The sequence below is a fragment of the Lonchura striata genome, chromosome 9 (genome assembly GCF_050655825.1).
Source record: "Lonchura striata isolate lonStrDom1 chromosome 9, ASM5065582v1, whole genome shotgun sequence".
Classification (NCBI taxonomy): domain Eukaryota; kingdom Metazoa; phylum Chordata; class Aves; order Passeriformes; family Estrildidae; genus Lonchura; species Lonchura striata.
In genome coordinates, this window is record NC_140711.1 from 5,674,746 (window position 1) to 5,688,577 (window position 13,832).

Here is a 13,832-nt window from a genome sequence, read left to right on the forward strand (position 1 = left end):
TAAATCAGCTGTACCTCACTGGGAGGTTTGCACAAAGCTCTTGCCTATAGGATCCTTGGGTTGCTGGGGCCGTGAGTTTATACCTGCAGGACCAGCCTTCTAGCCCCACAAAATCAGACCATCTTGTCTCATAAACAGCCCTCTTCCAAGCATGGCACCTTTACTATCCCAGCATGGCACCTTTACTTAGATCTATGAACAGAGAAACCAAAGCTTCATGTGAACCATGAAAGGAAGGATAGTGAAGTTCTGCTCTGGTTCCACTGTAGCAAGGACCAAGGGGTGAGCTGTTCCCTGAGTCCCTGTGTATGCTACTTAATGACTGTTTGACCTCAATGCCGCAGCTCTCCACCTCTTAGCACATGGACAGTCATTAATTCAGCCACTGTTGGCATGAGGCCAACAGAAGGGCAGAGGACTTACGTTAATTAATGTGCCAAGTCTGAACATACACACAGGAGTAGCAATTAATTGGTTTTGTCAGTTCAGGATAAGTCTTTCAAAAGGGTGATTGTCATGTGGGGTTAGCATGGCAATTCCTTCTAAAACTGCTAAAGCTGCCTCAGGAGCACAGGACACAGAGGAACTCAAATGTGGGCTGGTGTTTTTCCTCATCCGCTTCGTAGCCTGTTGCTCTATGGCTGGGACAGGAGAGGTTGTGTGTGGGATTTTGGTCTGGCCACCACTTGGAGGAAACCATTTATGGATCAGTAGCTGGTCACTTTGGACACTTTGTCTGGGACAAGCTGGGGGTACAGGGACTAGAGATGATTGCTCTGTTGTCAGGCAGCTGTTTCTGGGCCTGTTTTGTAGGGGAGAGGATTATTAATGTGCTCAGAAGAATACAGAAACAAATGCTGATTCTGGGGAAGCAGGTGTGCCTGACTTCTCCATGGTTGTCTATGGCATGTTTGTATCCATCATCACCTCCATTTTATTTCCAGAATGTATCAACTGAAACCAAAGTCTTGCTCTCTGGTTTTCAGTCAGTGCTGTATTCCTAGCGGGCTGGATCTCCCTCTTTTATTTTTTTCATTTATTTTAGCAATTGTGACTACAGAACAATCATACTACAAGTTGTGGATGTCTGTAGATATAATTTTTGCTTTAGTACCCCAAAATTACCTGTGCATTGCACCATCTACCTCCACTGAAGGAAACCCAGTCCTTGCCTCCAGGAGATCCATGTTTGCAAAAAGCCAGCTAAGCAAGTGCAGAAGAGGAGGTATTTCAGCTAGAGGAAAGCACCAGAGAGTTGGTTATGTGCTGGAGTGGCCAAGCCTACAAGACTTCAGTTGCTGAGTGTTCAGGGTTACAGCTTTCACCTGGCCCTGGGAAACAGGGCTGTGGGAAAGGGAACTTTGGGCAGGACTGTGTTTTCTCCTGCCTCTGGCTGTCAGAGTAAGCTCCTCCTGGGTCTGTTGGGGTGGTATGGAGGATTACCTTGTACCTAGAGCAGGTGGGGATGATAGGGAGTCCCCTGTTGCTGATGGAGCAGGGGGATCTCAGGGCTGAGCCAGCCTTGCTGCTCTCCCTTCCTTCTGTGCTAATTCTGATCATGCTGGTTAGTCTTTGCCTTCATGGCAAGTATGAGTAAGTTCTTACCTGTCCTTACTTTTGCTTCAACAAAAATTTATGTTTTTCATGCTTTCCGTGTTCCTACTCCTGTTCCCGTGCTTTTTAAAATTGGTCAAGAGCTTTGAGTAGGGACAAGTCAAATACCTACACATGTAAGCTCATATATTTGCTGTGTGTGCTGAATGGCTGCCTTAACCTTGATTCTGTGGGGAAATCAAGCTGAAAAACAAAGGAATCTCTTGTTTGGGGTTTCTTCTATTGTTAGGGTTTCTTACTGCTTTTTAGAAGTTAAGTCTTCTCTATTGTATGATTTTTCAAGAGGATAAGATTGTTACTTTTTTCCTTCTCCCTTTTCTAGTTCTTTCTGTTAAAGCAAAGGGATTAACCTCCTGAATGATAATAATAATAAAAAAAACTTGGTTAAAAGCTGGTGACATTAAAATGTAATATTTAAATAAGTCTTCTGCTCAACACCCAGCCCCTAAACCCTACATCAATTATGAAAGCTACTTACAAGTAAGCTGTGCTGCAGTCCCCATTCCCATGGCAAGTTTTGTGTGCCCATGGAGTCTGCTTTTTCCTGTCCACAGAACTGGAGCCTTTATCAGAGATGTGTTATAAATCTTCTCTCTGTAAAAAGGCAGCTATTTTAAAAAATTTGATGTTTTCTGCTGGCAGTGTGGAACAAACACTGCTTGAGACAACCTTTATAATTCTCATATATAAGAGAAATCCTGACCCAGGTATTTACAGCTTTGGCCCAATGAGCTGACACACCTGGCTATGTTTCTATGAAGTCCAGAGAAGGGTGTGAATAGTTACAAGAAGCTTTGTCTGACATGTTCTTAAATGTCCCACTAAAGTAACTCTGCTTTTCCCTTTTGCTATGGAGTGTGTAGTGAATCACCAGAACACCTGTAACCTTCTCTCCTGATGTCCCCTACCCTTGATCTATACTTTGGAGAACAAGGAACTTTTCAGCAAGACATCTCAGAGCTGCCTTCCTACTCGAAGGTAAAAATGCTGCAGTTGTATTACTGTATTCCCATCTGTTGCATACCTGCTTGGGTCAGACAGGGGTGAGGGGGTGGGTGGGTATGGAAATGTGTGGTAAGACACAAAATCATGGAATCCTATGGGCTGCAAAAGCCCTCTCAGACCATTGGGCCCAACTGTTCCCCCAGCACCAGCCCGTGTCACCAAGTGCTACACCTACACTCTCCCTCCAGAATGGTGAGCTCACCACTACTCTGGGCAGCTTGTGCCAGAGGCTGACCACTCTTTTGGGGAAGAAATTTTTTCTGAATATCCAATCTAAACCTCCTCTGACACAACTTGAGGCTGTTTCCGCTTGTCCTGTCCCTTGTTCCCTGGGAGCAGAGCCCGACCCCCACCTGGCTTCATGTCCTATCAGGCAGCAGAGGGAGGTTGCCCTTGAGCTCTTTGCAGGCTGAGCCCCTACCAGCTCCTTCTCATCAGACTTGTGCTCCAGACCCTTCCCCAGCTCCATTGTCCCCCCTTTGTACATGCTCCTCCCAGTGAAGGTTAGTCTGGAACCCCATGTTCTGATAAAAGCAAAGAACGCTGGTCAGTAGACAGTGTCTAGTACCACTGCAGGCTTGCTCCAGCTATTTATGGCCAAAACAAACCATGAGGGAAGGTCCTCAAGAGCTAGCACTCTACATCCTACCTGCTCTGGGTTGTGAAATCTTCATGGTTGGTTCAAGCACTGATAGATTTTTCTGTATTAATTACTCAAAATACCCGGATTTGCATTGTTCTGTCCATCTTGAGAAACGTGTTATGACACTGCTGTGGGAGAGGCTGTGCAGGTATCCTTGGGAGAGCTGGGCAGAGCAGTGTGGTATGGCCTGCTGTGAAATGTCCCTGGGGCATGGGGCAGCTGGTCTGGTGTGTGAGATGGGGACACGAGCCTGCTGCTCAGCCTGCAGCAGCTCAGGCCTTTCCACCCGTTCCCCCTTCCTCACATGGAGAGCCCTCCTAGCGCCCTCGCCGTGCTGACCGTGCTGTCAGGGAGCACTGGTGGCTCTGGGGCAGGGAAGAGGTTTTGGAAGCCAGCCTGGTTTGCTCTGTGCTGGTGCCAGCAGGTGGCAACAGCGATTTGCAGCACCCGGCAGCCCCAGCCGGTCCCTTGCAACAAGCGGCTGCATTGCTCCTGCCAAATCCCCGCTGCTCTGTTACTGCTCATCGCTTTCCTGCATGGGGCATGCAACCCTTCGTGCCGCTGCACGAAGCGGTGCTCAAAGCCAGGAGCTCCAAGCTCTTCACCCAGCCTTGAAGCCGATATCTCCCTCCCAAAGGAGGGAGCAGCAGGCTGTTGGCAGTGTGGGTGGTGGCCTGTGCCTGAATCTCTGTCCTGGGACTCTGAGCTTTCCTGCTGTGTGAGTGGGGCCAAGTCTGGTTCAGTTTCTTCTGTCTACCCTGGGTACCACATTAAAAATTCGGGTACGGTGAGGGTAAACCAGACTGTATCATGGAGGGTGACAATAACTGTGCAGGGAGATGGGTACAGCCACCAGGTGACTGGGGACATGCTGGCTGGCTGATACTAGGTCTGGCACCTTATCTTTGGAGTCACTAAGGGGCATCGGCAGGGGGGTTGGAATGAGGTGACTTTTAAGGTCCCTTCCAACCCAAACCATTCTATGATTCTATGATTATTTGCAGCAGCAGCTTAGGCACCTTGAGCCTGGAGAGCTCTGAGAAGTGGGAACACTTTCATAGCATAAACAGAGCTGTGGAGCAGAGTGGTTAGCCTGAGAGCTGGGTGTTTAGTGCTCTCCCTAAAGGTAGAATTACTTAGCAGGATAGGTGGGGGCGTCAAACTTCCCTGTAAAATGTGCTGCAAGAACAACTCTCTTGGTGGTGTGGTGCTTGTTTGGAGAGGAGCTATTTCTGGCTCCTTTTGGATACCAAGAGGCTGGAGTGGTTTGTGACTGGAGTGGTATTGTGGAGAGCAATGGTGTGGAAGAACTGCATTATGCAGTTGAACACTACTGCTATAGGGACAGAAGGCAGGTTATCTTCTTGACAAGAGGGTTCTTTTGAATCTCTCATGTTCCCAGGGCATATGGTTTTGCCCAGTGCAAAGTGGAGCTTTCAAGCCCTAGGAAAGAATGCACTCCTACAGAAAGAAGCAAGAGCTGGACTCATTGGCAGTTTTACTCTTTGCTGTGGATTATAGTTTTTGTCTGGACTTGGCCCCTGAGCTTCTGTAGAACAGATGCTAGTCAAGCTCATGCCAAAACAGTCTCTGCCTGAGCTTGCAAACTACATTGACTGTTTTAAATGGGGGTGTTCTCCATTGTCACCTTTCTTTTTGGTGAAGACTTTGAAGTGCAGCAGTACCTTACCTGAATTCAACAAAGGAAACCAGGATCACAGAGCACTCTGAATCTAAATTGCTCCTTCCTTTGGTGTAAGGCATAGGATATTAGTCTGCTCTATTTGGGTGCATCACAGCTATTGGTAAGTATAAAGTGATTGTTTTGTTTTGGCAGTAATGTCCTGCTCCAGGTCATAAATGGTACTCATTGTAGGAAAGCAAGAGAGAATTCAAAGAGAAATCCATACCCATACAAGACAGATCAGTCTGAGCTGGTACTGTGGAAATCCACTGGCTCTGATGATGGCTCTTCAGATCTATGCTTGTATGGAGACTGCAGCAGGCTGTTAAAGCTACATCAGTCTCCTTCCTGCTTTCAGACTGTATCACTATAAATCTTGCAATATTGGCTGCACAGGGCTGATTTTCTGCTGATAGTGTGGCTCTTGAGGCTGTCTTGAGTGTTGAGCAAAGAAAAGAGCATTTATCTCTCAATCTTGCTGGCAGAGTGGAATAGGCAAGAGTGATGCTTGCAGCTGTAAAGCTCAGAGTGCAGCTGACACTCCGTTGGCTCAGCAACCCTTTGCTTCCCAAAGCGACTAATCCCTAAATTAAGTGATGGTTCCTCCAAGCAGGAGCATGGAATGCTTGTTTTTCCAAGTTGTGCTTCTGGGTAGTGGTAGCAGGCAGTTCAAGAGGATTGAGCTGAATTCTGGGTTCTTGCAGGCCTCTCTGCTGTGCAGAGGCAGGAATGGATGTGGCTAATGTAATTCTGGGGAGATTTTTGCTTTGCTGCCTGTTTCTTCTGGCTGCCCTGGAAGCTGTATGCAAGTGAGTGGGGAGAGCCCTGTTTAGTAGAGCTATAAGGGCACATAGTTTATCTGGCTGGTGTACTTGGCCCTCACTGAGTACTTCAGGGTTAACTCCCATCTGGTACCATGTAATACCTATGAAAGTTGTTTTAAAAGCTCCTTGAAACAGAGGAAAAATGCTCTGCTGGAACTGACAGCGTGGCATTGTGCTTCAGTGGGTCAGACTTGCTTTTAAACTGGAGCTGCTAAATGTGATTGAGTCCCCTCTGAGTTATCCACCCAGAAAAATAAGGAGACAAATGGTACTGTCCAGAAGTGCTAGAGAAAATAAGCTTGTTCTGGTTGCCTATTGCCTGTGCAGATTGGCCAAACACCTACTTTCTCACTCCTGTCCCAGTTAGGAACTGGAATACTCAGCTGTAATTCTGGTAAAACCACAGTGTGGTCACACGTGTGTTTACAAAGATCTTTGCAATTCAAAAGAATCTCCTAATTCATTCTGAGGTGCTTCTGATCCCTCTGTGTTCCAGCTTTCCCCTGTGAAAATTACATGGCATTTTCTGTACTTCCACTGCCTCAGCTGCTGCTTTGTGAGGCCAGCACCAATATGTGCAAGCTATTTGGAGACTCCTGGAAAAGAAACTCAGGGTTTCTATTGTGTGTAGAGAGCCACAGTGAAGAAAACACAATGTAGTGTTGATCCCTGGGTCTGTGTTCAGCATGCAAGGTTTAATGGACAAAACCTAGAGAGGATGTGACAGCTGATATTCCCCTTCCTGACAGCATTTTTTTCTTACCAAAACATGTTTTTTCCAAGCCATTAAACTAAAATATAACACTAAATAAAGCAAATTATTCATATTCATGTACTTCAGAGGAAAAAACTGAACTGAACTGAGTCCATGCTCCCATTAACTCCCAACATACCTTGTAGAAAGGAAAACTAGAAATTAATGAAAGACTCCTCTTTTATTTCATACAATAGTTCAAGTTTGATGAGACCTTTTAAAGGTCATTTAGTTCAACCCTCCTGCAAGAGCAGGGACATCTTCAACTAGATTTGTCCAGAAGCATTTTGAAACAGGAATATGCAATTGTCTGGTTGAGTTAATAGTTGCTTGAATTAAGATTCTGAAGAGCTTTCTTTTTGTCTTCTTGTAAAGCAAGGAGGTGCAAAGCTACTTGCTCTTTTAGGCCTCTTTGTGTTGAGGGACTCAGTGCCAGCATCAAACTTCTGTTCATTGATGGGCACTTCCTTGGTCTCTGCTGTCTGGGCCAAAGCTGCCATTAACAGCTCTATCCCCTGAGGTTCTGCAAGGTTCACTCATCATTGATGTAAATCACTCCAGGCCACTGCAGTGTGAGCCTGATGAACTCACAGCTGCTTCTACAACTGGAGTCACAAAGACTAAATTTCTCCCAATAACAAAATACTGTGTGTATGTTAATGCCAGCAAGATATTGTATCCTGCCTTGGCTTCTATCCAGAGAAACTGGTCTGTGGTTTCCAGGATATGAGAAATTGAACCTTAAGTGAAGATGTGCTTTGGGAATTGGTGAGAGACACAGACCCTGTGCAGGTCCGTGTGAAGCTGGCTTTGCTCTGATAACTCATGAGGACCAGCATCTACTTCTTTTAGATCAAGATTGTCTATTGAATTACTCATCTACCCTACTTTGAGGTTTCTACTAGGGGCACCACTGTCCCTTAAACACCAAACATATGGCAGGAAGTGTACAAGACAGCTCAGAGGCTGCTTGGCTTCCTCATGAAGAAGGAGATGTGTGTTTGGCTGCATCTAGGGTCTTGGTGGCAGTGAAAAGCTACCTGGGAGTGTTTCTCTCATTGCTTGCTCCTATCCAATGCAGCAGTTCTTAAATGTGGGATTTGATTGTGTGTTATTTATCACTATTTTTGCCACATGTAATGATGCTGAACAGCACTGAACTCCCCCTAAAACCACTAACTTACAAATACTGAAGTAAATCCACACTTCAGCTGAGTCTGGTCTCTGGAATGAGATAACTCTCTTCCCCAGAACTGTAGTTTTATGAGTTTCTGTTTCATTCCTTGAAAACACTTCCCCTAATTTTATTTTACTTATTAACCTCCTCCTTGCTGCTGAGACACTTCAGATTTAACCTGGTTAGAGGTTAAATCCCCCAAATCACCTGTGGGATATTGCACTCATTGTCACTTCAGGCAATGAGTTAATTGCTCAGGTGAAGTTTTTGGTATGCTAAAGGGATCTTTTGGTGCAAATTTTCATTTAGAGTTTATTTATGTAGGTAAGGAAATATTTCATAGATTTATTTAGGTTGGAAGGACACTTAGGATCATCAATTCCAATTTAAGCCTTTTCTTTGCTGTAAAACAAAAATATCAGAGCTATGAGGATTTGTTGAAATTCTGAATGATGGAAATCATAACATAAAATTTGAGTGACTTTTAAAATATATGCAACCAGCATTGCTTATGTTGAGGTGGTTCTTCAGACTTTTTGTGAAAAGTAATAAATCTTGCCTAATATGTAGTAGATTTTTTTTTTCCTCTAGCTCTCTGGCTTCTCATAGTCAAAGGACAAATTGAATTAGCTCTGAAAGAAAGACTTATCTGAACTTGCAACATCTCAGAAGTCTTGAATTTGTCCCCAGAGAAGGCATTTGGTTTCCAACTGCTTAATCATTTCAACAGTTGACTCAGTTCAGTACCTGTATAAGAATGATTGTGTTATGGGTTTTTTTGGTCTTGAGCGCTTTTCTGCATTCCAAAACCCTTTTCAACTTCATATTTGATAGTTTAATTTAACACTTAAAGACATAATTTTGTTTCTATTTTCCTTGCATTTTAAATGGCTTTTTTTTTTTTTTTTTTTTTTTTTTTTTTTTTTTTTAATGTTCAAGGGTGCATACACTAGCAACAGGAAGTTAAGACAACATAAGTGCAAAACACCCTGGACATATTCCTATTTCTGATTGATATCAGCTGTAAAATAGCTTAAATACACATTGCTTTTCTCCTTTTTTTGCTGAGAGAGAAACGCTAGCAATGAGCTGTGTTCAGATACAAGTGACCAGGTGAGTCTGACTCACCTTCTCTTAGAAACAGATAATATTAGTGACTTCAAAACAAGATTTCCTGTTTGCTGATTCCTAAATACCATTAAGATTGACTTGAATCACTTTGACTAAAGTGAGTCCACCCTGAACACCTTTAGTAGTATTTTTTTTAACATCTGGCCAGATGTTTCCTGTTGTCATGCCAGTGCTCAGTGACACACTGGAGATCTGCAGGCTGGGCAAGAAGCAGAGCACCAAGAGCCTTCTGGCTCTTGCTGAACTGATGGTCCAAGACCTGTAGCAGTTCTTCTCCAACAAGAATGCACTAGAGAGCTTGAAAAGGCATCATGAGGTTTTTCTTCTTCCCTGAGCATGGCTGGGCATGTGGATCAACTGACCCCAAACACTTAGAGCAGCTACTGCACCCAACTGCCTTTCAGAGTCATGGAAACACTCCGGCCCAAAGTGGAGGGAAGTAAGGGAGACAATGAAATTCATGGTCACAAATGCAAGTTAACCCTGCTTGGACACCTACTTGATCAAGCTCATGTTTCAGCCTGAAGGAGGGAATTGCTTTTGTCCTGACTGTTGCATGTGCCAGATTCGGATACCTTAATGTCAGGTAATAGAATGTTGCTATCTCTTTTTTTCCTTTTTCCTTCCCCCTCCTTCTGTTTAAGGTCTCTTCCATCAGAAGCCACAAAAACTCTCATCTTATAAAAGCAGGAAAACCCAGACATGCATGCTGAGTTCATGGCAGGATCTGTTGATTATCTTCTCTTAGCATTTCTCTGTCTTCTGCAGTGGACTAGGAAGCTCCAGATCACCACAGCTGCATTTTTATGTGGACAATCAACACTAGTGCAATTGCTTCCTGGGCAGTTTTCTTGGTGAAAAAGCTGAATTTGTTTCCTTTTGCTTGTAACTACCTTGCTTATACTAATACATCTCTGTGGATATGCTCTGAATGGAAGGTTTATCACATCTAGATGAAAAATAACCAACCAGTTCCCTGATCCAGTCCACAGTGCCAGCAATCCCCAAATTATCACAGTGCAATTTGGAAGGGTGATTTAGGAATTGGTATGAGCAGCTGGACATGAATGAAGGTTGCTGTAGCTGACCCTGCTGCTGAGGAAAACAGCCTTACACTGCTCCACAGAGTAAGAGGGGTCACTCTTGTCAACCAGTGCAGCTTTGAAGAAAATTTTTGCCAATGTGGAGTTCCACAAATTCTGGAGGTATGTCAAGTGTTTAAAAATGTTTTGCTGCACTCAGAGTGGAACTGCATCCTAATGGAGGTGTTGTAAGGTATAATACTGTGCATGAAGCAATCATTCACTCTGAGTTTGATCTGTGCAGATTTGACACATCGGCCTTACCTCCTTGTCTCAGACTTTGAAAAGACAGTTTTTTTAAGGCCATAGCTGCCCTGCCCAGCAGAAGAGGCTAAGACTGAAGAGCCTGAAGTCACCAAGGGTTTAATTACAAGTAGGGTTACATTCTGAATATGCAAAACTTGAGTCTAATCCCTTGGAGCATGTTTAGGGCATGAAGATGTGTACAGGGTAGAGTCCTGCCCAGTGTTATCAGATCCAGCAATCCCTTTGCCTATGTAGGACATGTCTGTGTGCCAGCACTCGTCTTGCAGGCGCAGATAAATGCGTCAGAGCTCATAAATGCTGCTGAACCAGTGCAGAAGAGCCTGTTCCCACTTCAGGCTCTCTGATTTCAGGATCATTGCAGGCAGAGACACCTGCCTGTCTTTACCTGTCCATGTGCATGTATCCCATGTGTGAGTGTGAACTGAATTCCCAGACCTTGTTGGTGGTCAGTTGGTGGTCAGTTTCTAGAATAAGACAAAGCTTTACCCTCTGCCTTTTTTGATTAGAACTTGAAAGGGAAGTGAGCTCTGATTTCTTGGGGATGGTGACCTCATCTGGTGTTTTCTTTTTGGTGGTAAATATTTGTGTTTCAAAACAAAGCTATAGCTGTTAAACAACCTAAAACTTTTTATTTCTTTGTGTCTGCTGCCTTCTTGGTTGTGAGATGATTGATCCATTCAGTAAAATATGTCACTTTTAAGCAAATTAGGAGACAAGAGACAAACAAAAATTATATTTACTGAAATAGGTTCTGAAGAAGATGATGCATCCTCATCAAAGTCTCAGGTGTAGCTAGAAGCTGCTGTCTTGCAGTGAGCAGCTGATTAACTGCTACCTGAGTAGCAACAGTGGGTTAACTCTTTTCAGGCAACATTACCAGAATAAAATTCAGGAATATAGGTAGAGTTGTTCTATGATTCAGCTCTGAAGTTAAATTCCTGCTACAGTTTCCCCTTTGTCCAGTTTGTACATCAGTTCTGGAGTGCACCATATCTCTTCTGTCTTTGTCAAAACATATGTATAACAGAGATATTGTGTCTGCAGTGACAGTGGGCATGGCAGTGGGTTAAGAGAGGAAAGCATTGGGTATCGGTGCTAGTCTACCATAATAGTGGTTTGGTTGTTGAACTTGATGTGTTTAAGCCACTAGATCTGTATCCTTGTGAAAGAGAATTGTCTAAAGGCTGTGGAAAATAAGTTGACTGTGACACAGACTCTTTGGTCTGGTATGTGACACTCCAAGGTGATCCCATAAAGCAAGTGATTCAACTCACTGCGTGGCTTTGAGAAGGCTTTGAATCAATGCCTTCAGAAACAAGAAAAAGGTTCCAAAAGCCTCCATGTTTTACTTGGGTCCCATTAAGCTGCTGCTTCCATGTATTGTTTTCCTATTGCAGCTGGCAAAATAGTTCAATGTAAAAAGAAGTGTTTTGTCCAACCTTCCTGCCCTCCTGTACAGCTTTGCAGCACAAAGCCAGACATTGTAAATGTGCTTGCAGAGGTAAGTGATAACTTCACAAACACAGACTGGAAGTATTGCTGCAAAAATCATGTAAGATTGTATGTTAAAAGTGGGAGAGACAATGCAGAGGGTGGTTCAGGCTTGGTTTGGTAGAAGGAGTTGGTCTGGTTGGAGTGCCAGAGTTTTGCCAGAGCATCTTGTCTGTGAAGGGACACTTAGATCAGGTAGAGGCTGGGTTGGTACCCAGACTCTCTGAAGTTTAACTGGGTGTCTTTGGCAACCATCTGCTTCTCAAAATCCTTAATCTGCAGGTGTTTATAATGTGTGAAGTTTCTGCTGGAACTGTAGGCTGTGTGAAGTGGCTGGCATAGGCTCTGCAAGGTGAGAGACAACAACAGCTCCAGTCAGAGCCAGGCTGTGGGAACATCATGTTGAATGACCTCCTTGGCCTTTGGGGCTGTTCTCTTGCCCTTGCAGGGCATTTATGTCATGCAGACCCTCTGCAGTGTGCTCACAATTCACTGACATTTTCCTTCAGCTACAACTGGTCTTCCCAGAGACTTCCTTCTCTAGCAGTTGAACTGCTTAATATTGAGCAGAAGCTGCTTACAATTAAACTATCTCTGTGTTCTTGCTGATGTGGCTTCTCCAGGGTTTGTTCCCACTTGATGTGCTTATAAAATATATCTTCATGGTCTTCTGGTTTTACTAAAGAAGTGCTCTAAGCTGTTTTGGTCACCCCATCTGAGGCAGGAGCTGTGGTGTGGAGCCTGTTCCAGCTGGAACACTGTCCTGCCAGGAACAGCTACACTGAAAACACTGTTTTGGGGTGATAAAAACTGCTTTTGCACTGTTGCCTGTCATTCCTTTGTCACAGGGGTTTTCCCATTATAGATCAAATGCCTAAGCATAAACATTCTATGGAAAAAAGGGCTTTGATTACACTGATAGCACCTTGGATTGTAACACTCTCTTCTTTTGTGGTCAGCTGAGCCCTGTATGCTGTAGTTTCATCTGTTTTTACTTATAGAGGCATCGTTCAGCATGAAACTGTATTTTTAATACAATTGTGTAAATAATATAGGTAGAATACCATGCACTATTGGGTGGGGGTTTTGTAATACAAAGTTTGGTTTTTTTTTATACACAACCCCCTCATGCTTCTAGTTTTTGTGTCTTTGCTGCAGGGTGGAAGTTGAGGGGGTGCTGCATGCTGTGACAGTTGGGCAGGGAACACATGTGGGATGAGATTGGCACTCACGGGGAGCTGGGAAGCACTGTGGTACTTGCAAATTTGCCAGATTTCTGGGAAAAATTATCATTAGTTAAGCAATACTGATATTTAAGCATTCCTCCTCATTTCATAGCCCTGCTGAATAGGAACAGTTTAGATAAGGCCCCAGTGTCAAGCTGTCAGCTGCTGCAGGAAGCTAAGGCATAATTTTTGGTTATTTTTTCAGCCATCAAGGTGACAAAGGCAAAAATACAGTTTTCTAAGACACTATCAGGCCCACTCTGCAGGGAATAGGTGGGTTAAGTGTAGGCAGTAGCACAAAATCTCTGGATCTTGATTTCAGCTTCTGTGGGACAGGCCTTTGTCTGTATTTAAATTTTAGTAAAGCTAGTGGATAAAAATTTTCTGAGAGAATCTTGGAGCAAACACATCTGGTGCTGGAGTTGCACAGTCACTACTGCCCTGATCACACTGAGCTGAGCTGGGGTCCCAGCTGGCATCACTGCATGCGTGTACCTCTCCTTAACCCTGCTCCTTTCCTGAAAAAGCCAGCTCAGAAAGGAGATCTGAAGTTGCTGAAGGGTGTGAGGTACCTCAGCCCTTTTCTAAGACAGCAAATCAGGCTCCAGCAATCCAGTTAACGGCAGCCAACATGCTTTGTGTTAATCTCTGCTTGAGCTGTGTGCTGGATGCTGGCCAGAATGTTCAATACGTCACATAATAAGGTTTTTTTCATGCAGTTCATTTGTTCCTTTTTATCCCTCAATTTGGAGACCAGCACTGGTGCACATTCTACTACTGGAAGGATTTATGTGTTCAACACCTTGGAGAGGTGTACTTGATTCTGGCTTTCCTTGAAGGCAACAAGATGACAACATTTACGTCTCACTTCTTACCTCCTTTCAGAAAATTGTGTTTCAAACATGCCAAATATCCAGCTGCTAATACACAAAGT